Genomic DNA, 25,377 nt, shown 5'->3' with positions numbered 1-25,377 from the left:
CCCACTTGCACTCTGTCTCTGTCTCTCTCAAAAATAAATAAACATTAAAAAAAAAACTACAGAAGAAAAGATCAGTAAACTTACATCCCAATAGAAACAGTGCAAGATGAAGCACAGAAGGAAAAAGGCTGGAAGAAAACCCAAAGCTTTAGGAATTTGTGACATAATTATCAAGTGATTGAATGTACAGGTAATTAGAATCCCTGTAGAAGAGAGAGAAGGGGAACAGAAAAGGTATTTGGAAAACTAATGAGCAAACAGTTTCTAAATTGTATGAAATTATCAACCCACATATCAAGGAAATCCAATGAACTACAAGCAGGATATAAACACACACATATCACTTATATCATGATCCAGGTGATAAAAAAAAAAAAAGAGAGAATCAGATAAACAGAAAGTTTGAAAGCAACAATAGGAAAAGACACGAAGATAAGAATTATCATAGATGTCTTTTCAAAAACTGTGCAAGCCAGAAGACAATGGGATAATATCTTTAAAGTTCTAGAAAAATTGTCAGCCAAGAAATTTATATCCAGTGAAAAATATTTTTCTTTCTTTTTTTTTAAATTTTTTTAATGTTTATTTATTTTTGAGACAGAGAGAGACAGAGCATGAGCAGGGAAGGGGCAGAGAGAGAGAGGGAGACATGGAACGTGAAGCAGGCTCCAGGCTCTGAGCTGTCAGCACAGAGCCCGACACGGGGCTCGAACTCACGAACTGTGAGATCATGACCTGAACCGAAGTCAGACGCTTAACTGACTGAGCCACCCAGGCGCCCCAAAATATTTTTCAAGAATAAAGCTGAACACATTTTCACTATAATTATCACTTAGGTGTTTCCCTGAGTGAATCATAAACTCCTGAAAGACAGATCTTCCTGTAGGCACAGAGTAAGCCCTCAGAAAATGTTTATTCTTGACCCAAATTACATTTAATTGCTCAATTGATTTTTTTTTACCATCCTCTTTCCCATTCCACCCCACACCCCACAGCTTTTACTCCTTGTTTTGACAATAATGACAGTCATCTTTCTGAAGTCTAAAGGTCTCATCATGGCACATTTTTTGCTATATTTATACAGCAGATATATAAATATACATTTGTATATTATATGTATTCTAATATATATTTTACGTTATATATGATAGTAACGTTATACATTGTATTTATATACATATATTTTTATTACAGAAATGTAAATAAAAACAAGTGTAGTAAATAAACATCTTTTAAGTGCACTTTTAAAGAAAAAGCCTCTCTCCACTGTGAAACTAGTTCAAGAAAAAAAACTCCTGAGTATTAATGCGGAAGTCCCTCTGATACAGTTTTTGCAGGAGTCTAAGAGTCTCAGTTTAAGTGACAACTTTTACCTAATTCCTTCTTAGCATTTCTACGTGTCTAAATTGGTCGATAAGCATGTACATCTGTCTGGCAATATAATATATTACAGTTGTGCCCTTTTTGAGAACAAAACGTGCACATTTTAAAGAATCAATTGTTTTCTCTGGGATTTATAATAGAATCAGTTTCACCTACTAGTCTATCAATCTGGTGATCACTAAACTCACTACCTGGGTGCCTGGCTGGCTTGGTCGGGACAGCACATGACTCTTGATCTCAGGGTTGTGAGTTTGAGTCTTACATTGGGTGTAGAGATTGCTTAAAAAAATAAAATCTTTAAAAAAAAAGTTCACTCCCGAATATTTTATGTTTACAAAATAACAAGAAATCTCTCAGTTTTTCTGCCTCACCAATCTTCTTCTCAAGGTGCCATCCCTTAGTTACTTAATTAATAATAATCGGAAATAATTAGTATCTCAAAATAAGATTCTACTTTGCAATAATTATGAAAACAATTTGCTTTTTCTGACTAATGGAAGATTATTAAAAGCCCATTTAATGCATATGTGAAAGTCAAATACCTTTATTAAAAGCCTACTATCTAGACAGCATTATATTAAGTCATATAAGTAAGTTATTGGTAATTTAAAAAGTAAAGGTGAACAGATAAAAAACAATTAGGAGGATTCATCATCAGCCAGTGTGAACAAGAAATGTTAAACAAAAAAGGACACCAGGTGAAAATTGGATTAATCCATGTAATGAAAATGCTGGAAATGGTATATATATGAGTAAATATTAAAACAATTTTCTTTGTGTGGCACCTGCGTGGCTCAATCAATTAAGCGTCTGATTCTGGCTTAGGTCATGATCTCCTAGTTTGTGAGTTTGAGCCCCTCATCAGGCTGTATGCTGATAGCTGGGAGCCAGGAGCCTACTTCGGATTCTGGATCTCCCTCTGCCTCTGCCCCTCCCCTGCTCTCTCTCTCTCTCTCTCTCTCTCAAAAATAAACAAACATTTAAAAAAATTTAAAACAATGTTCTTTGTCATTGTTTTATTTCTTTCAAATATAATGGATATTGAGAGCAAAACCATTAACAATGTATTATGGGTTCTATAGCAAACATAGAGATAAAATAAATGTGTGATGCCAACAGCACAAAGGATGGGAAAGCACCCTGTTGTAAGGGTCAGACATTATTTGTGAAGTAGGATAATAGCATTCTAAGGTAGATTATAATAAAGTAACTGCGTATTGTAAACCTTAGAGCAACCCTTAACAACGACAACAACGAAGCGTAGCTAATAAATAGTAGAGATAAAGTGGAATTAAATTCCTGGGCATACAGTAGGTATATTTTTATAAGAAACCACCAAACTGTTTTCCACAGCAGTTGCTCTAGTCCGCACAGCCACTAGCAATATATGAGCATTCCGGTTGCTCCACATTCTTGCCCATACTTGTTACTGTCAATATTTTTTAATTTTAGTGATTCTATTGGGTGTATGTTGATATCTCATTATAGTTTTAATTTTTTGCTTTTCTAGGAACTCAAGATATAGAGCATCTTTTCCTGTGCCTGCTGGCCATTCATGTGTCTTCTTTTGCGAAGGGCCTGTTCAGATCTCCTGCCCAGTTTTATTAGATTTTTGTCTTATTACTTAGCTGTAAGACTTCTTTATATATTCCATACATGCTTTGTTGGAGATATATACTGTGAATATTTTCTCCCAGCCTGTGGCTTGCTTTTTCATTTTATTTAGTGTCTTGTGAAGAGCAGAAATTTTAGAGGTTTTGAATTTTGATGAAGTTCAATTTTATTGTAAATGGTCTTGTCTTGTTTAGTGTCCAAACTAGGAAATCTTTGCCTGCCACTGAGTTATGAGATTATAGCTTTACCATGCTTACTTAGGTCCACAAATAAATTTGAATTAAGTCTTGAGTATGGTGTGAGGTAAGAGCTGAGGTTGGTTTTTCTCCTTACAGATATAAAATCATTCCAGCACTCTTTGTTGAAAAGATTATCCCTTTCTTATTGAACTGTATTGGCATCTTTGTACTGAGATAAGGACCCTAGACATGAAAGAGTACCTTCCTTATGATTCCCTTTATATGAAATTCTAGAATAGGCAAAACCAATCAATAATAATAGAAATAAGAAAGTGGTTGGTTTAGGGAGGAGCCAAGTTGGCAGAACAGCATGGAAGTTTTGTGTGCGTGTGTCTTGCATCCATGAAATACAGCCAGATCAATACTAAACCATCCTGCACACCTAGAAAACTCATTTTAGGGTTAACACAACAATCTGCACAGCCTGAACCACAGAACTCAGCAGGTATACAACGTGGAGAAGTGAACTGGGGGAGAGAGAAGCCGCAGAGAGCAGGAAGCTGTTTCTGCTTGTGGAGAGAGTATGAAGTGGGGGGGGGGGGGGATGAGAATATGGGAAAAGCACCCCTCCCCCCCAAGCATCTGGAGAGAAAATGGAAAAAAGGAAACAGCCGCAGGGACTGAAAAAAAGGGAGAAAGGAAAAAGGAGAGCTTTAAATTCCATTAAGACTATAAACAGAGGGAGTGCAGAGTCTGAAACTCCACAGCTCGATACCTGGCAGTGCTCTGGTGGGAAGGGCAAATCCCCAGGAGCAGAGTGGGATCCGGGGCTTTTCAGGCCACCCCGGGAGAGGTGGTTCCCCTGCTGGGAGGACATCTGGTAGACACGGTGTGGCCCCCCCATACAGGCAAAGGCCCCAGTGGACCCGGGAGAACAACCACATTTGCTGGTGCTGGAACAAGGTCTCTGGGAGTGAAGCCTGGCACCAGATGTATGTTGTGATTTTCCATAATCCCTGAAACGCTGCTGCTACACCATCACGTGAACTTTTTCTGGGGCAGGCTGGCACCGGCCACAGTCTCTGGGCATCAGCAGCAGCACGGTCTTGCAAATGTTCCTGGGCGCGACCAACCAGCACCCAGCCAGTGCTCGGTGAGACCCTCCCCCAGAAGGTCTGAGCGGTCAAAGCCACGGTCCTTCAGAAGTAAGGAGTCAGGAAAAACAGCTGCATCTGAGATAAGGCTCAGGAGGGAGGAGCCACCTGGCAACCTGACGGCTTGGTCACGGACAGTGTAAAAGCGGGAGCTAGACAGAAGCTAGAGACAAAGGACGGGTGCACGATCACTGATCGGGAAGAACAGCACTCTGATACTAGAGACTGGATAGGTGGGTGACGCCGTTTTCACAGCTCCCACACATGCGCATACACACCTACAAGCGTCTGAATAATCCACCCCAGTAAGCTGAGCAGTGCCATTTAGTGGAGAATGGAGCCATTACACTAAGCCCCATCCAATTGGGCCAACCTTTGTCTTTAGGAACACAAGTCTCTCCACCTGCTTAGTTTACGGACTATAAAGTGCTTCATAGTTTGACTTCAAGGGGAAAACAAAGTAATTTCAATCGTATTTCAATCTGTTCATTATTCCATCTATTCCATTTTTTTCTCTTTTTCTTGAATACAGAAAGGCAACAAATTATTTTTATTTTCAATTTTTATTAAACATATTTTTCATTACTTTTTTCTACTATATTTTTTACTTTTATGTGATTTTTTCAAGTTCCTTTTACTTCCATCATTTCATTTTATTGTATTTCAGTGTATCCATGTTTTCAAATTTTCAAATAATTTCCTTTTTTTCCCTTTCCCCTTTTTTCTCTAATCTATCAAGCCATTTTCAAAACCCAGACCAAAACATACCTAGGATCTAGCATCATTTATTTGATTTGTGTGTGTGTTGTTTTTAATTTTTTCATTTTAATTTTTTTATTTTAATTTTTTATGTCATTAATTCCTTTTCTCCCTTCAAAATGATGAAATGAAGGAATTCACCCCAAAAGAAAGAGCAGGAAGAAACTACAGCCAGCGACTTAACCAACACAGATACAAGCAACATGTCTGAACCAGACTTTAGAATCACGATAATAAGAATACCAGATAGAGTTGAAAATAGATCAGAATTCCTTTCTGCAAAGATAAAAGAAGTAAAATCTAGTCTGGATGAAATAAAAAATGCTATAACTGAGCTGCAATCTCAAATGGACGCCATGGCCCCAAGGATGGATGGGGCAGAGCAGAGAATCAGTGATATACAGGACAAACTTATGGAGAATAATGAAGCAGAAAAAAAGAGGAAGACTAAGGGCAAAAGAGTACAATTTAAGAATTAGAGAAATCAGTGATTCATTATAAAGGAACAACATCAGAATCATAGGGGTGTCAGAAGATGAAAAGAGAGAAAAAGAGGTGGAAGGGTTATGTTAGAAAATTTTAGTGGAAAGCTTTCCTAACTTCGGAAAAGACACAGACATCAAAATCCAGGAAGCACAGAAAATATGCTCAACGTCGCTCCTTATCAGGGAAATACAAATCAAAACCACACTCAGATATCACCTCATGCCAGTCAGAGTGGCCAAAATGAACAAATCAGGAGACTATAGATGCTGGAGAGGATGTGGAGAAACGGGAGCCCTCTTGCACTGTTGGTGGGAATGCAAATTGGTGCAGCCACTCTGGAAAACAGTGTGGAGGTTCCTCAGAAAATTGAAAATAGACCTATGACCCAGCAATAGCACTGCTAGGAATTTATCCAAGGGATACAGGAGTACTGATGCATGGGGCACTTGTCGCAATGTTTATAGCAGGACTCTCTACAATAGCCAAATTATGGAAAGAGCCTAAATGTCCATCAACTGATGAATGGATAAAGAAATTGTGGTTTATATACACAATGGAGTACTACGTGGCAATGAGAAAGAATGAAATATGGCCCTTAGTAGCAACATGGATGGAACTGGAGAGTGTGATGCTAAGTGAAATAAGCCATACAGAGAAAGACAGATACCATATGGTTTCACTCTTATGTGGATCCTGAGAAACTTAACAGAAACCCATGGGGGAGGGGAAGGAAAAAAAAAAAAGAGGTTAGAGTGGGAGAGAGCCAAAGCATAAGAGACTCTTAAAAACTGAGAACAAACTGAGGGTTTTGGGGGGTGGGAGGGAGAGAAGGGTGGGTGATGGGTATTGAGGAGGGCACCTTTTGGGATGAGCACTGGGTGTTGTATGGAAACCAATTTGACAATGAATTTCATATATTGAAAAAAAAAAAACCAGGCAACACAGATGACTCCCATTAGATTCAACAAAAACCGACCATCAACAAGGCATATCATAGTAAAATTCACAAAATAACTCAGGTGAGGAAAGAGTCATGAAAGCAGCAATGGAGAAAAAGTCCTTCACCTACAAGGGAAGACAGATCAGGTTTGCAGCAGACCTATCCACAGACACTTGGCAGACCAGAGAGGAGTGGCAGGATATATTCAACGTGCTGAATCAGAAAAATATGTAGCCAAGAATTTTTTATCCAGCAAGACTGTCATTTAAAATAGAATGAGAGATTAAAGGTTTCCCAGACAGGGGTGCCTGGGTGGCTCAGTCGGTTGAGCATCCGACTTTGGGTCAGGTCATGATCTCACAGCTCATGAATTCAAGCCCTGCATTGGGCTCTGTGCTGACAGCTTGGAGCCTGGACCCTGCTTCAGATTCTGTGTCTCCCTCTCTCTCTCTGACCCTAACCCACTCACATTCTGTCTCTGTCTCTCTCAAAAATAAATAAACATTAAAAAGAATTAAAAAAAAAAAGTTTCCCAGACAAATAAAATTTAAAGGAGTTCGTGACGACTAAACCAGCCCTGCAAGAAATATTAAGGGGGACTTTCTGAGGGGAGAAAAGGTGCAAATGAATAAATAAATAAATAAATAAATAAATAAATAAATAAATATAAATACCAAAAGCAACAAAGACTAGAGAGGACCAGAGTACACCACCAGAAACTCCATGTCTACAAGCAACATAATGGCAATAAATTCCTATCTTTTAGTACTCACTCTAAACGTCAATGGACTAAATGCTCCAATCAAAAGACATACGGTAACAGAATGGATAAGAAATAAGATACATCTATATGCTGTTTACAAGAGACCCACTTAGACCTAAAGTCACCTTCAGATTGAAAGTAAGGGGATGAAGAACCATCTATCATGCTACTGGTCTCCAAAAGAAAGCCAGAGTAGCCATACTTCTATCAGGCAATCTAGACTTTAAAATAAAGACTGTAACAAGAGATGAAGAAAAGCATATCATAATTAAGGGGTCTATCCACCAAGAAGACCTAACAATTGTAAACATTTATGCTCCAAATGTGATAGCACCCAAATATATAAATCAATTCATCACAAACATAAAGAAACTCATATGGTATATAATACCATAATAGTAGGGGACTTCAACACTCCACTTACAACAATGGACAGATCATCTAAACAGAAAATCAACAAAGAAACAATGGCTTTGAATGACACACTGAACCATTTAGACTTAACATATAGATTCAGAACATTTGATCCTAAAGCAGTGGAATACACATTCTTTTCCAATGCACATGGAACGTTCTCCAGAATAGACCACATGCTGGGACACAAATCATCCCCCAACAAGTACTAAAAGATCAAGATCACACCGTGCATATTTTCAGACCACAATGCTATGAAACTCGATATCAAGCTCAAGAAAAAATGTGGAAAGATAAGAAATACTTGGAGACTAAAGAGCATCCTACTAAAGAATGAATAGGCTAACAAAGAAGTTAAAGAGGAAATTAAAAAGTACATGGAAGCCAATGAAAATGGTAACACCACAGCCCAAAACCTCTGGGACACAGCAAAGGAATTCACAAGAGGAGTTCATACATAGCAATCCAGGCCCTCCTAAAGAAGGAAGAAAAGTTTCAGATACGCACAACATAACCTTTCACCTTAAAGAGCAGGAAAAAGAACAGCAAATAAAACCCCAAACTAGCAGGAGACAGGACATAATAAAGATTAGAGCAGAAATTAATGCTATTGAAACAAGAAAAAAAAAACCCACTAGAACAAATCAATGAAACCAGAAGCTGTTTTTTGAAAGGCTTAACAAAAGTGATAAACCACTAGCCAGACTGATCTAAAAGAAAAAGGAAAGGACCCATGTAAACAAAATCAGGATGAAAGAGGAGAGATCACAACCAACACAGCAGAAATACAAACAATAATAAGAGAATATTATGAGCAATTATACGCCAATAAAATGGGCAATCTGTAAGAAATGGACAAATTCCTAGAAACATATACACTACCAAAACTTGAAACAGGAAGAAACAGACAATTTGAGCAGACCCATAAGCAGTAAACAAATCAAATTAGTAATCAAAAATCTCCCAAAAAACAAGAGTCCAGGGCCAAATGACTTTCCAGGAGAATTCTACCAAACATTTAAGGAAGACTTAACACGTATTCTTTGGAAGCTCTTCCAAAAAATAGAAATGGAAGGAAAACTTCCAAACGCTTTCTATGAAGTCAGCATTACCTTGATTCCAAAACCAGACAAAGACCTCACGAAAAAGGAGAACTAAAGACCAATTTCCCTGATGAACATGGATGCAAATATCCTCAACAAAATATTAGCCAACCGGATCCAACAATACTTTAGAAAATTATTCACCACGACCAAGTGGGATTTATACCTGGGATGCAGGGCTGGTTCAATATCCACAAAACAATCAATGTGATACATCACATGAAAAACGAAAGGACAAGAACCACATGATCCTTTCTATAGATGCAGAGAAAGCATTGGACAAAATACATCTCCTTTCTTGATAAAAACCCTCAAGAAAGTAGGGATAGAAGGATCATACCTCAAGATCATAAAAGCGATATATGAAGGACCCAACGCTAATATCATCCTCAATGGGGAAAAACTGAGAGTTTTCCACCTAAGGTCAGGAGCAAGATAGGGCTGTCCACTCTCGCCACTGTTATTTAACCTACTATCGGAAGTCTTAGCTTCAGCAATCAGACAACACAAAGAAATAAAAGACATCCAAATAGGCCAGGAGGAGGTCAAACTTTCACTCTTCGCAGATGACATGATACTCTAAATGGAAAACCCAGAAGACTCCACCAAAAAACTGCTAGAACTGATTCATGAATTCATCAAAGTTGCAAGATATAAAAACAATGCACAGAACTCAGTTGCATTCCTATACACCAACAACGAAGCAACAGAAAGAGAAATCAAGGAATCGATCCCATTTACAATTGCACCAAAACCCACAAAATACCTAGGAATAACCAAAGAGGTTACCTCTTGTAACCAAAGAGGTGAAAAATCTATACACTGAAAACTATAGAAAGCTTACAAAAGAAACTGAAGAAGATGAAGAAGAAGAAGAAGAAGAAGAAGAAGAAGAAGAAGAAGAAGAAGAAAAGAAAAAGATTCCATGCTCCTGGATAGGAAGAACAAATATTGTTAAAATGTCAATACTACCCAAAGCAATCTACATATTCAATGCAATCCCTATCAAAATAACACCAGCATTCTTCACAGAGCTAGAACAACCATCCTAAAGTTTGTATGGAACCAGAAAAGACCCCAAATAGCCAAAGAAATCTTGGTAAAGAAAACCAGAGCTGGAGGCATCACAATCCCGGACTTCAAGCTGTATTACAAAGCTGTAATCATCAAGACAGTATGGTACTGGCACAAGAATCAATGGGGCAGAATAGAGAACCCAGAAATGGACCCACAAATGTATGGCCAACTAATCTTTGACAATGCAGGAAAGAAAATCCAGTGGAATAAAGACAGTCTCTTCAGCAAGTGGTGCTGGGAAAACTGGACAGCAGCATGCAGAAAAATGAAACTGGACCACTTTCTTACACCATACACAAAAATAAACTCACAATGAATGAAAGACCTAAATATAAGACAGGAAGCCAACAAACTCCTCGAGGAGAAAGCAGGCAAAAACCTCTTTGACCTTGGCCGCAGCAACTTCTTACTCAACACGTCTCCAGAGGCAAGGGAAACAAAAGCAAAAATGAACTATTGGGACCTCATCAAAATAAAGGCTTCTGCACAGCGAAGGAAACAATCAGAAATACTAAAAAGCAACTGATGGAATGGGAGAAGATATTTGCAAATGACATATCAGATAAAGGGTTAGTATCCAAAATCTATAAAGAACTTATCAAAGTCAACACCCAAAAAACAAATAATCCAGTGAAGAAATGGACAAAAGACATGAATAGACACTTCTCTAAAGAAGACATCCAGATGGCCAACCGACACATGAAAAAATGCTCAACATCACTCCTCATCAGGGAAATACAAATCAAAACCGCAAAGAAATACCACCTCACACGTGTCAGAATGGCTAACATTAACAACTCAGGCAACAACAGATGTTGGCGAGGATGCGGAGAAAGAGGATCTCTTTTGCACTGCTGGTGGGAATGCAAACTGGTGGCGCTACTCTGGAAAACAGTATGGAACTTCCACAAAAAATTAAAGATAGAACTACCCTATGATCCAGCAATTGCCCTAGTATATCCAAGGGATACATGTGTGCTGTTTAGAAGGGGTCCATGCACACCAGTGTTTATAGCAGCACTATCAACAATAGCCAAAGTATGGAAAGAGCCCAGATGTCCATCACTGGATGAATTGATAAAGAAGATGTGGTATATATATATATATATATATATATATAAAATGGAGTATTACTCGGCAATCAAAATGAATGAAATCTTGCCATTTGCAACTACATGGGTGGAACTAGAGGGTATTATGCTACATGAAATTAGTCAGAGAAAGACAAATATCATATGACTTCACTCATATGAGGACTTTAAGATACAAAACAGATGAACATATGGGAAGGGAAGCAAAAATAATTAAAAAAACAGGGAGGGGGACAAAACATAGGAGACTCTTAAATATGGTGAACAAACAGAAGGTTAATGGAGGGGTTATGGGAGGGGAGATAGGCTACATGGGTAAGGGGCATTAGGGAATCTATTCCTGAAATCATTGTTGCACTATATGCTAACTTGGATGTAAATTAAAAAAATAAAATAAAATAAAATAAAATGGGTCTTTTTTAGACGGCAAAAAAAAAAAAAAAAAAAAAAAATGGTTGGCTTAGGACTGAGGGTGGAGAAGGTTGGCCAGAATGAGGAAGAACAACTCAGTTGCATTCCTATACACCAACAACGAAGCAACAGAAAGAGAAATCAAGGAATCGATCCCATTTACAATTGCACCAAAACCCACAAAATACCTAGGAATAACCAAAGAGGTTACCTCTTGTAACCAAAGAGGTGAAAAATCTATACACTGAAAACTATGGAAAGCTTACAAAAGAAACTGAAGAAGATGAAGAAGAAGAAGAAGAAGAAGAAGAAGAAGAAGAAGAAGATACTCTGGGTACTGGAAATGTTCTTTATTTGGATCTTGATTGTGGTTATGTGAGGTAACCATATTTGACATTGTTAATTAACCTCACTAAACTGTATACTTCAAAATGAGTGCTTTTATTATATGTAAAATGAATATATAATATACATTATATCCTAGGGGCACCTCATTGGTTTAGTTTGTAGAGCATGTGACTCTTGATCTTGGGTCATGAGTTCAACCCCCACGTTGGGCCTAGAGCTTATTTATATATATACATGTGTGTGTATACATACACACACATACACACACATATGTATTATCGTATATAATACATATGATGCCTCAATATATGATATATAAATAAATTATATATAACAAATAAATAATACATATTATCCCCGATATATAATATATATTTTACCCCAATACATAAGTAAATCATATATATTTATAATATATATAATATTACATATTGTACCCCTATGAAGCTGATTTCAAAAGTATATGCCTTACCATGGGTTGTAGAGCTGTACATAATCTAGTTCCTGCCTCTGTCTCTAGCCTAATCTCATACCAGCTCTCCACCTAGCTCATTGTCTTCTCTTCAGCCACAAGGGGTCTCCCTTCTTCAACAAAGCATGACCTTTCCTGTGGCCAGGCTTTTGCACTTGCTGCTGCTTTAACCCAAAGTACTTGCCCCTAGCTCTTTTTATGTCTGGCTCATTCTCATTCTAAAGATCTTCCTTCAAATGTTCCTTCCTCAAAAACCTGTTCTTGCTGGTTTAATATAACCACGCCTTACCCTAACCCACTCCCCTTTTCACTTGGCTTAGTTTTCACAACCTAGTGAAGGTGTTATCTTCCAAATACGACCAGGGACGTTTGAGTGGCTCAGTTGGTTGAACATCAGACTCTTGGTTGCAGCTCGGGTCATGATCCCAGGATCATGGGATCAATTATCTCTCTCTCTCTCTCTCTGCCCCTCTCCCCTGCTCATGCACTGTCTCTAAAAAAGAAACAAACAAAACAGTTTTTGAGATTCTGTTAACAATAATTTTACGTTTTAATTCAAATTAGTATTCCATTGTATAAATATCCCACAATATATTTATCCATTCACTTTGTTGATAGAAACTTGGGTCATTTCCAGTTGGGTCTACTATGAAAAAAACTGCTATAAACATTTGTGTATAAGTATTCCATGGACATCTTTTTCATTTCTCTTGCAATACTCCCACTCAGAAAAGAAGGATATCTGCAAAGTCTCATGTTACAGCCCACTCTTAATTATTTTATTCTGAACTACCAAGCACTTCAGGTGGGGGAAGACTACTTAGCTTTAAATGGTATCAAACAAATTATAATATTTAGATATGCAAGAGCTATCCCTGATGGAAATGGTGAGAGAAGAGAGAGAAATTCATACATTTAGTACTTCTTTCTAAAAGTATGACCTCACTATTTTATTTGTTGTATGGCAGAATAAACAAGCATTTTAAATACCAGTTTGAAAGGCATATTCTATATGAATATCTACCAAAATATGGATAAATTAGAGTGTATTCATATAATGCACTATTAAGCAGGATGTGCACAAGCTAGAGCTACATGCGTCAACATGGATAAGGCTTTTGAAAAAATAGTTCGACTTTTTATTGAACAGGTTACAGAAGAGGCTTGGTCAGAGAAACCAAAGCATATGTCATCATCAGACTCCTCTGATTCTTCTTTCTTTGCTTCCACTTTCTTCTCCTAGGTGGCGGCGGGGCAGCCCTGGTGGAGGGAGCAGGACCTTTTGCTGGTGGAGCATCAGCTGCTGGGGCAGGTTGACCAGCCCCTACATAGAGGATGAGGCCCCAGTGTTGATACTGGCCAGGGCCTTTGCAAGCAAGCCTGGCCAGAAAGGTTCAACATTTACACCTGCTGCCTTAATGAGGGCATTGATCTTGGCCTCTGTGACCATCACCTCATAGCCGTGCACGATGAGGGTCAAGTAGGTGCAGGTGAGCTCTGAGAGGGAGGCCATGGTGCGGGTGAGGGCTGAGCAGAATCAAGTGAGGGCCTCACCCCAGTGCGTCCTTCGATTCCCTGGAAGGATTGAGCACCTTAACAGCAGCTGGGGAAAAAGCAACATGGGTAAATCTTATAGGGGAATCATCTTATAGTTTAGGTTCATCATATATTTAGTCATCAATGATATATATGTTGTCTACTTTTCATTAAGGGAGGGAGACATCCATAGGCCCCTAACTAAGGAGTAGCCCTGTACAGTCATGTTATATCATCCCTCCCACTGCACTCCCACACACATATTTTGGACAATAGATATATGTCTGACCCATGAGCAGCCAATCCATAATTAAAGCTAATACATACAAACTCCATGCTCAATACAATTAAAACAAACACATGCAATCTGTGCTCAATAAATTCCATGCTCAACATGAATGGAGGTAATAACAAATTCTGTCTTCAGAAGCTTCTCAGGGTAGGTATATCTAAACGGGGCCCTGAACAAGGAAGAAGAAAAGAAGCATATGGAAATATGACTGAGACTAAAAGTGAAACTTACTGACTCACATCACTAAACAAGACTAAGGGAAACAAAGTATACTTCGGAATAAGATACATAACCAGGATTAAAGAGGGATATTTGTAATGATAGAAGGCTATCATATCTCAAGAAGATATAACAAGCCTAACTGTATTCATTTAATAACAGAACATAAAAAACTGATAGAACTGAATGGAGGAGTAGATAAATCCACAAGTATAGCAGAGATCAACACCCCTCTCAATTGCTGGTAGAACAATTAATGATGATAGCTTTAAAAACCACTATACCACAGACTCCACCAACCACCAGTAATAAGGCTTTCATACCCAGCCAAAGGGCTGGTGATCCAGTTCTGAAATCCGTTTTTAGAGTCTGTTTCCTAGGAACAGTCTCAATATTTACTCTTTTATCCATATTCCCTGGGAAAGAGATCTGAGACAGGGATTAGCTTTGCAAGACCCCACCTGTAACAGGAGTAGAAGTGGGTTGGACAGAGGGAGAAATGATCCCGGTTTGACAGAGGCCTCAGTTGATCCCATGTGGAGCTGAATGACTCTTAAGAGTTGTCTCAGGGGCACCTGGGTGGCTCAGTTGGTTAACTGTCCGACTTCAGCTCAGGTTATGACCTTGTGGGTTCATGGGTTCGAACCCCACATCAGGCTCTGTGCTGACAGCTCAGAGTCTGGAGCCTGCTTCTGATTCTGTGTCTCCTTCTCTCTCTGCCCCTCCCCCACTTGCGCTCTGTCTCTGTCTCTCAAAAAAAAAAAAAAAAAAAAGCTGTCTCAAATTGAGGCAAGGGGACCAGGTCTTTGTACCTCCCACATCAAGCAGGCATTGGAAGGAAGCTGGAAGGAAGCATTGGACGGAAACTCCAATCAGGCAAGACAGCTCCTTTCAGCTGAGAGCAATTCCTAGGCAGGGGCTTTGCTGTGAGCTAGTGGAATGGGAGCCTCAGTCCTGAAAGGGGAGTGCATCATCTCATTCATTGCAAAAGATCTGAAGCTTAGTGTTGCTAACATTTGAGATGTCTATATGACATTCAAGTGGAGATATCAAGCAGCCAGTGGGGTATAAGAGCTTGGAGCTCAAGAGAATGGTGTGGGCCAGAGACAAATTTGGGGTCAACAGCATTTAGATGACATTCTAAAACCGTAACACTAGGTGAGATGACCAGAGGTATTAGAAAATAAGTAGTTCAAAACCTGGACCTTGGAGCACTTCCAGTGAAGAAGTCTGAGAGGAAGTAGAGGAACCAGCCAAAATAATGGAGAAGGAGCAGCCATTGAGGGAAGAAGAAAGCTAAGAGTATGTGACCAGGAAGCCAAGTGCAGAAGGTGTTCCCAGGAGGAGGAAATGACCAATCGTTGCAAATGCTGTAGATAGGTCAGGGGAGAGGACTAAGATGTGCCTATTGGATTCAGCCATGTGGCAGCTGGTGACCTTGACAAGGGCAGTCTGAGTAGCATAGTGGGGGGTGAAAGCCTGATTGGAGTCAGTTTATGAGAGAATGGGAAGAGAGGAACTGGAAGCATTAACAATTAGCTGATTGAAGCATTTGCTATAAAGGGAAGCAAAGAAATGGGGTGCTGCTGAAAGGGAAATGGCGTTAAGAAAGGCAAGAAAGTTTTTCTTTTTTTTTTAATGTTTATTTATTTTTGAGACAGAGAAAGACAGAGCATGAATGGGGGAGGGTCAGAGAGAGAGGGAGACACAGAATCTGAAGCAGGCTCCAGGCTCTGAGCTGTCAGCACAGAGCCTGACGCGGGGGTCGAACTCATGGACCGTGAGATCATGACCTGAACCCAAGTCGGACACTTAACCAACTGAGCCACCCAGGTGCCCTGGCAAGAAAGTTTTTCAAAGATAAGAGAAATAACAATGCATAGGATGAAAATGGCCACACAGGACAATCGATAATGTGGAAGAAGAGGGGATAATGCTGAGTGATGGCCTTGAGTAGGCGATAGGGTGTGGGACCCAGTGCACAGGTGGGGGTGTTGTTCTAGTTGGGAGAGTAGGTCCTTCAGTTGGAGGAACAGTCAGGAGACAGAATACATGGAAGTTGGTAGGAGTACGGTGAAGTTCCTTTGATTACTCCAGTTTTCTCTGTGACATAGAAAGTACCAGGATCGGCTGAGAGTGAGGACTGGGGAGATGCTGGAAATCTGAGGAGAGAAGAGTTAATGGAAGGGAATGCAGTCTGATAGCTGGACAGCATTAATGCCCACTTGAGGTCTGTGGTCATTAGTTTAAAGGGACAGTGATGAGCATGACTGTTTCCTCATCACAGCTATTCAGCTGTCAAATGGGGCGCATCTGTAAAAATCAGCGCCTCCTTCATCGTGTTGTTGGAAGGATTTGAGGAGTCGTTTTAATACACATAACACGCTTGGACAGGGTATCACTTAACGGTTCTTAGGATCCTGTAGGGTACATTGTTATCTTGGGTACATATCTCAGTTTTGATCACAAATGAGTTGACTCATAGAACCTCAAGGTTAAAAGCCATTGAGCCCAAACACTGAATTGATACTTGAATTGTATCCACATCGCCATTCAGCTTTTGTCTGAGCTGCTCAGGGACAGCGCATGTGTATGTAGTCATTGGACATCTGGGAAATCTGCTCTGTAGTAACTTTCACCAGTGTCTACTCATTCAGGCCACACTGAAGAAAGCATCCCTGTGTATGCTGTCTCTCTCTTCTACAAGTGGTCCTCATCAGGTTTGCCTATAGATGGGACAGCAGCCCACACAGCTGCCCTGGAAACTCAGTATGTTCCCAACCTTCCGAAACTTCCTTATAGGAATCATTAGCATTCACAGAAGAAAACATTTCTGTTTTTTAATTCCTCTCATCTCCTGCAGCCACATCCCTGTCAAAGCTTCTGACTTGGTTAGCTTGTTTATCTCCTCAGTGAAAAGTGTGTGATCTGCTTTTCTCTAGTCTAGAACAATTCTTCATTACTGTGCTCTGGAGAACTTCATAAGATCCTAGTGATTATTCCATGAAAAAATAGTTTCATGTAGTCAAATAATTTTGGAAAGCTGCAGGCATAACTAAACAGTTTTCTCATGTAAAAGTATGCTAACATGTACTATAAATTCCCAAAAGGGAGCTGTAGAAATGCTGTAGTGCATTTCCTAAACTTATTGGTTAACAAATGCATTTTGTTGTGGTTGCTTCTTTTCTGGGACTAGCATTCCATAAGATGATCTTTGGGAAATCTCATCCAGAAAGTATATCTCAAACTTAACTATTATATGACCTATAAAATATTGCCTTAGGGACGCCTGGGTGGCTCACTCGGTTAAGTGTCTGACTCTTGATTTTAGCTCAGGTCACAATCTTGCAGTTCATGAGTTTGAGCCCAGCGTCGGCTCTGTGCTGACAGCTCGGAGCCTGCTTGGGATTCTCTCTCTCCTTCTCTCTGTCCTTCCCCAGCTCACTCTCTCTCTCTCTCTCTCTCTCTCAAAATAAATAAACATTTAAAAAATAAAGATAAAACATTGACTTAGATGACTGTATTATAAAATAACAGAAGTATGTACAATCATAAAAATAGGTGTAAACTCCACTCCTTGCACTTATAGCTCTTATATAAGCAACTATAAAACCAAATCAGTTTACAAATTAAATATAAGCAAACCCAATAAAATTCCAATTGACCACATTAAGTTAATGTGACATGTAGTACTGCTTTGCTTAAGCGAAATTGCCAGTGTGGAGTTTATCGATAAAGACATAAAATCTTATTATTAACTTGATTTTTTTGGCTTTGTGCACAGTAGACTTGCACTTGAACCATCAAATCATTGCTGATAAATTTCTTTTTAAGAAATGGAACTCGTTTAACCACATATTTGTTTTGGGATGGGTCAATCAATGCCAGGGTGCACCCCTCCCATATAAAATAGTGTATTTTTAAAACACTCTTTTAAGCAAATTATTGATTTATTTTCTGCTATTGAACTGTATGTAGTAAGTTAGTATGAACAAAGAATACAAGGCAAACACTTAAAATAGGAGTAGCATTCAAATGTGGTGCTCACTGATGTGCACAGATGCTTCCAGGTTTGACCTTCCTGTATTTTTCTGTCATGTGGTAGTGATGACAATTCTCCCAGCGCTTGTATTTTCCTGAACTAGCAGAAAACTTCATCTACAGATGATCTGGAGGCATTATTTGGCTTTCACTTGACAGGAATATGATCTCAGGCAGATACAAAACCAGGTACCCAAACTAGGAGGCCATATTCAGTTTTTAAGAGAATCATCTATAATTCAGAAAATGCTTGTATTCATTTTTAGACGTGATTATAAAAGTAGAACAGATTAAGGGAAAGTAGAGACTGAGTTCTGCTGAAATGCCTACATTGATTTTTGCAGAGAGTTGGTCCACAGACTCTTTTCTTGGCAACAGGGAGGACGAGAAATCGGTTGGCTGGAGTTTCCAGTTCCTGCTTTTCTCCCCTATGGCTCCCTCCCCTGCCCTCAGACAATATAGGAAAGGAGCTATTGGGTATGTTTTGACATTCATTCACACCAATGTGCTACCTCTGTTGGCAGTTTTAAGACTTTTAATGCGTTATTGTGGAAGAAAGACTTTCCCTCTCACCTAAAGGATGTTGGAATTCAGACTCCCTGGACTGGAGGAGGAACTGGATTTGGGGACAGAGAGGATATATAGGAGTGGTTCTCTCCTTAGAATTTAAGCCATATTGGGGCTCACAGGGGGCTCAGTTGGCTAAGCGTCTGACTCTTGACTTTGGCTCAGGTCATGATCTCACAGTTCATGAGTTCAAGTCCCATGTCGGGCTCTGTGCTGACAGTGTGGAGCCTGCTTGGGATTCTCTCTCTCTCTCTCTCTCTCTCTCTCCCTCTTTCTCTCTGTCCCTCTCCCCTGTGCATGTGCACACACACACCCTCTCTCTCTCTCTCAGAATAAATAAACTTAAAAAAAGAAAAGCATTTAAACCATATTTAGGAATGAAATTGAACAGAATACAAATCTAATCTGAATTGTGATCTGAACTCACAGGCTTAGGCAGGTGGCATACAGAAAGCTGCCCCCTGCTTTAACCTGCCTCAAGACACCCTCAAGTCCCTTCTTCCCGGTGTCCTCCTCTTGCCGGGGACCATGGCTGTGCCTGGCTTGGGGCTCTCTTCCTGCTTGCCTTTCCTCTTTTTGAAGCCTGTCAGCCCTCTCTGTCCCATTCCACCCCTCTCCATCCAGGGAGGGAAAACATACTCCAGGACCCCCTCTGCTGGGCAGCTCGGGGATTGACATGGAAAACACATGAAGGGAACTTCGTGAGAAGGAATCCCAAGGGAAGCTCAGGTGGGGAGAAATAAGATGCATGCCCTTTGTCTTTCATCCTGTGGGTGATAATAAAGATACTAAGATGCTAAAGATTGAAAACCCAGGATATGGTCTCCAGGTGCACACCAATGCTCTTTAGCTAGAAGAATGGTGGATAGTGCTAAGCAGCTAAGTGAGAATATATCTTGAGGATCTTCTCTGGCTAGCAATCTCACGACTTCAACTGGATTTCCTGATCTGGAGAACTCTAAATGACCAATATTCCACCCAAGTCAGGCATGGTAGGATTCTTGCCTTTTCTCGAAGATGAGAAAAAGAAACATGACCGTAAACTGGGATTAAGAGCATGCAACTCAGATATTTCGTGCAAGTCATGCACCTCACTTAAGTCTGTATAATGTTCATTGTTTTTCCTTCTTCTTTTTGTTTTTTTTAACTTTTTTTCTCATGTTTTCAACAACAATTTATTAAGCCCCTGTGATGTGATAAGCTCTCTGCCAAGACTTTGAGAGTCCAAAGATGAAAGACTTGATCCCTGCCCTCCAGGGACTTTCAGTCTAGAAGAGGGAATGAACAATAAACTAAACAGCAAGACAACAGATAATTGCAATACATGACCATTCCTTTACTTAAAAAAATTTTTTTTAATGTTTATTTATTTTTGAGAGAGAGAGACAGAGTCAGAGCCCAACTGGGGGAGGGACAGAGAGAGGGAGACCCAGAATCCAAAGCAGGTTCCAGGTTCTGAGCTGTCAGCACGGAGCCTGATTTGGGGCTCAAACTCACGAACCTCGAGATCATGACCTGAGTGGAAGTCAGACACTCAACCGACTGAGCCGCCCCCGCGCCCCAGGCCATGCCTTTACTTGTTACGGGCTTGTGAAGCCATCTACATTCCTGTTATCTCCACAAAGCAAGGCATACCCTGGTCTGCTAAGATTCTACAGTCCTTGCCTAATATCTTGTAGAGAAGGATGTTCAGCATGTACGTTTTTGATAATGAAAATATAGACCCTTGTGTGAGGACAATCCATCCATGGGTTGCAAGCTCTTAGTGCAGGGATTGTAGCTAATTGTCCATTTCATACAGCAGGCAATTCACTGGGAAGAAAATGTGGTAATACTTCCCTGCTGCCACCTGGTGCTTTATTTACACTAAATTAGACTCAGAGTAGTGGATAAGGCAACTGAAAATCATTTACCACGCTCAACTTTGAAATGAAATCCCAGCCCCATCCACCCAACACACATGTGGGGAACACGTGAATACACACTCACCATGCACACATATATCCTCTCCCTCATTGCTTCCATCTCTGCCAGCCCAGGGCAGGTTTTCTGGGAAAGTGCGTTCAGTTAAGACTAGAAAATGGGCGTCTGATACAAGTTAATGTGTAGGGGGTGCCTCACCACTTAAAAAAAATTGTTTTAATGTTTATTTTTGAGAGAGAGAGAGACAGCACGAGCAGGGAAGGGGCAGAGAGAGAGACACACACAGAATCCAAAGCAAGCTCCAGGCTCTGAGCTGTCAGCACATAGTTCGACGCGGGGCTCAAACCCACAAACTGCGAGATCATGACCTGAGCCGAAAGTCGGAGGCTTAACCCACTGAGCCACCCAGGTGCCCCACCACTTTTTCTCATTTGTTTTACTTTGCCAGTTTTTAGCTTGATTTTGAAGGTTTAAGCTTATCCTGTACATACAGGTTGTTTTAAAGCAAAGCTTTCCAGCCTTTAACGTGTCTAGTATTTTTCTAAGAATAATCGGAGAACTATTTATCATGGATTTTAATGTACGATGCAGACGGGTGATCTCAGCATGTTGGTTCCTGACCCCTTTTCTATTTGTTGTCTGACTCTTGTAACTGTATGTCTGAAATAATTCAGTATTTTCAGATATTAGTATACCCTTAATCATTAATGAAATAAAAAACTCTTAGCTTCTCTTTGCAGTGGAGAAAGGGGAAAAAAAAAAGACTAGAGAATGGGGCCAAGGTGCCATGATTGGACATTTTTTTTTTCCTCTCGAGGACAAAGCACATGCTGGAGTGATGAACCCAACTGTGTAAAGAGTTAGTGAAGCAAGGGGTGCCTGTGTGGCTCAGTCAGTTAAGCATCTGACTTCAGCTCAGGTCACGATCTTGTGGTTCATGGGTTCAAGCCCCGTGTCAGGCTCTGTGCTGAAAGCCCAGAGCCTGGAGCCTACTTCAGATTCTGTGTCTCTTTCTTTCTCTCTCTCTCTCTCTGCTCCTCCCCCACTTGTGCTCTGTCTCTCTCTCTCAAAAATAAACGTTTAAAAAAATTAAAAAGACAAAGAGTTAGCAAAGCAACTGTGACCATCAGCTTGTTGGTTAGCCCCTCATCAAATATTTTTGAACACCTACTTTGTGACAGGCACAATTCAAGGCTCTGGGGAATCACTGGTGAAGAAGAGGAGTATGTTAGCTCACCTAAAGGGGATTAGTCTAGGGTGGAGAGTCCTGTTAACTCCTAAACAAATAAATAACATAATATCAGGCCTGCATAAGGGCTAGAAAGAACATTACGTGTGGGGATGTGACTAAGGTGTTTCAGTGACGTGGCCAGGGCTGGCTGCTCAGAGGAGGCCATGTTTGAGAGATGGAGAGGTGATACTGATGGTGAAAAAGAAAAATCTATGGGAGGAGAATCTAAGGCAGAAAAGCCCACACAGGCCACGAGAAGAGAAAGACTTGGGTACCTACAGGACAGAGGAAGGCGAGGGTGGGAAGAACCACATGAGGTGAGTGATGGGCAAGGGGAGGAAGGGGAAGCTGGCAAGAGTGGCGGTGCTGGATGGGCTGACACTGGGGGAACAACAGTAAGGCCTTCAGATTCAATTCTATGTGCAAAGGCAAAGCGGATAGCTGGGTTGAAGCAAGGGCATGATGCGACCTGCTCTGGTTTTGTGAATGATTGCGATGGAGGATGGGTTATAGGAAAATTATGAAAGTGTGAGACCAGTTAAAAGGCTGTGGCTGTGTCAGCTTTGAGATGTATTTTGCAGGTAGAGCCAAAGGGTTTATTGAAGCCCTAGATGCAGGGATATGACTGAGAGAAAGGGATCAAATAGAGCCTTCAGAGTATCTAAGTAGATGATGGTTCCATTTGCTAAAGTGAGGAAGGCTGAGATGGGGAAATGTATTTGGAGTGCGGAATCAGTAGCTCTGTTTGGCCATGTTACATTTGAAACATCTGTCCGACTGCCATGTGGAGTAGACAGGTAGGTGGTAGGTCTGGATTTCAGGGAAAAAAGGTCCAGAGGAGATGTGGGCGACATCAGCACGTGGGTGGTACGTGAGGCCATGTTGGTTCCCCTTACTCTGCTTTATAGCCTCGAATAACATCCTTAACACCGTCTATCTCAGCTCTCAGAAAGCATCTTTCCACTGGCAAGAATAGCAAAGTATGGGATGGGGTGGTAAAAATCTGCCATTTTAAAGAAGAAGCAACTCCAGACACACGCATAAGATGTCAGACTTTGCAAGGGCTCTGCCTCCGAACCCCTCATTTTGTTGATGAGAAGTTCCGTGTGCGGAGAGATAAACTGACCAGCGGTGTCACAGGTCTGGTGCGCACACGGCAGAGCCAGACCTTGAACCTACGTGTGCTGGCTCCCACGCGCCCTCTCGGCACTCCTTCTGGCTGCCAAGATGGCCCGATGGCATACAGTCCGTGGGGTACAAACAAGGCCAGGTGTGTGTACCTCTCACAGGTGAATTTAAAATGAACATTTCAACCCGTATTCGAGATTTTCGTTCTGTACCATTCAAGAGTGAGTGATAGTTCCAGATTCAGCATAGAACAAACAGGAGCAAATAATTTTTAAAAATAACAACGTTCTGGAAACCAGTCTCTTCACCTCTGTCTCTAGGGCTGCTTTGAGACATCTGTCTCATCTGTCTTGGTCATCAGTGAAGGCCTTAGGACACCTCGCTTCCAGATGCCCTGGGAATCTGCATCTGCCCTTTGTGAATATGGCAACGGGCAGGGAAGGAGCGATTCTGCATCCTGCAAGGCACCGCTAGAGGGCTGCAGAGACTAGCGGTGACAGGTACAGACGGTCAGCGAGACCCAACCCAGAGAACCGGCCATCATCACCTAGTGGCCCAACACTCCCTCCCTTTAGGCGAGGGAGGAAATTGGAGCCTCAGAAAGATTAAGGCCACTGGCTGGTGAGTGACAATCACAGATCTATCACAGGTTCAAAATTCAGTGTGACACAATGGCAAGGGTGTGGGTTTTAGAGCCAAGAATCCCCGGTCGGTCAAATTGCCCAACTTGTCTGAACATCAGTGTTCTGGTCTGTGTTATGGGTAATAGTGCTCCTGCCATATGCCATGCAGCATGTTACGTCGGTAAGTTGGCGTTGTTGAGAGGCCTTAGTAAACATTTGTCAAATGCCCAGACCTTTCTCCTCTTCTTGCCGAGGCACTCGTTCCTCTCTGGACTAACTCACCCTCAGGAAGCAACTTTCAGTCATCAACCCAGATGATCCCATCTGGTTATAATGCTCTGCTGCATGGCCAAGTATGTAAACGGCACTATATAACACAGAAACGTAACAAGCAAAGCCACAGGATATATATGTGTATATATATTTTACATTTATCAAAGAGGCTAGGAAGGAGGGTGTCTTCCTTGTCAGTGTCCCAGAATTTGGAGGGGCAGAGAGAGGGGGAGGCATGGAATCTGAAGCAGGTTCCAGGCTCTGAGCTGTCAGCACGGAGCTGACATAGGGCTCGAACTCATGAACCATGAGATCATGACCCGAGCCGAAGTCAGATGCTCAACCGACTGAGCCACCCAGATGCCCCATCCTTGGTTTGATTTTAGAGATGAGGAAACTGAGGACCAGAGAAGTTAATTAACTTGTCCAAGTCCTACCAGCATGCAAGTGGCAATGCTGGAGGTTAAGTTCAGCTCTGCCTGTGTTTTCACTGTGCCCTTTTTCTGTGAGATGCTTGCAAAAGGTGAAACCATGGAAAGTGCCATAAAGGGAAGCTTGCCGGGAGTTCTGAAGGGAATAACTGCTCCTGACCGAGGGATCTAGAAGGAATTCTGGAGGAAAGCTCAAAGTGGCCAAGCCTAGAAGCGGGAAAAAGGAAAAAGGAATTCCCACACGCCTATCTGTAGTTAACGTGATGCATCGAAACATGGTATATTTGGTGTATGAGAGAAAGACACACAGGAACGCACGCACGCATGCACGCACACATACTTAAGGCTGATTGAATTCTCTAAAAGAACTCTCCCTGGAAGGAAGTAGGGGTCAAAAGCTGAAGTGAAAAAAAATCTAAAGGTAGAGTATTAACACCAGTGTGCTTCACTGCCAGCTCGCCCAGGAAATTAATTTCACGTTGAGTCGTTCTATTAAAAACCCGACTGAAGTGTCTTCACAAGGTAAACAATGGGAAAGCCTCCAAGACCTTCCTAAAGCCTGTAACACAGCCAGAGGCTGACCTGACCTAATTGGCAGGTGTAGATCGGCGGCCAGGGAAACCCAGTTCTCTTCCACCTACCACAAGCCTGGCCAGCTGCCACTCAAAGATGCTAGTCCGGTGGCCACACGCAGCAGCCTCGAGGCTACCCAGCCCCCACCTTCAGAGGTGCTGCCCACCAGCATACTAGTCACTGTGAGCACCTTCTGAACATGAAGGTCTAAACGCTCTTGCATAGCAGTTCTAGAAATAGCCAGGCACCTGAGTGTAACATGACACAGGAAACATCCTTCCATCCGGTACAAAGAACGCTCCTCCAAAGGACAGGGAGAGGACGTCATAATTAGCATCATTCATTC

At 41.2% G+C, this 25,377-nt stretch overlaps 1 pseudogene; it reads right to left on the bottom strand.

The window, feature by feature from the left end:
• Positions 1-4,265: 4,265 nt before the first annotated feature.
• Positions 4,266-13,707, bottom strand: LOC109259138 (60S acidic ribosomal protein P1-like; annotated as a pseudogene).
• Between the last annotated feature and the right edge of the window lie 11,670 nt (positions 13,708-25,377).

Source organism: Panthera pardus, unplaced genomic scaffold (assembly GCF_024362965.1).
Source record: "Panthera pardus isolate Hobbes unplaced genomic scaffold, ASM2436296v1 HiC_scaffold_11, whole genome shotgun sequence".
Lineage (NCBI taxonomy): Eukaryota > Metazoa > Chordata > Mammalia > Carnivora > Felidae > Panthera > Panthera pardus.
Note: the sequence above shows the minus strand (reverse complement) of the source record. Positions and strands in the feature narration are given on the sequence as shown.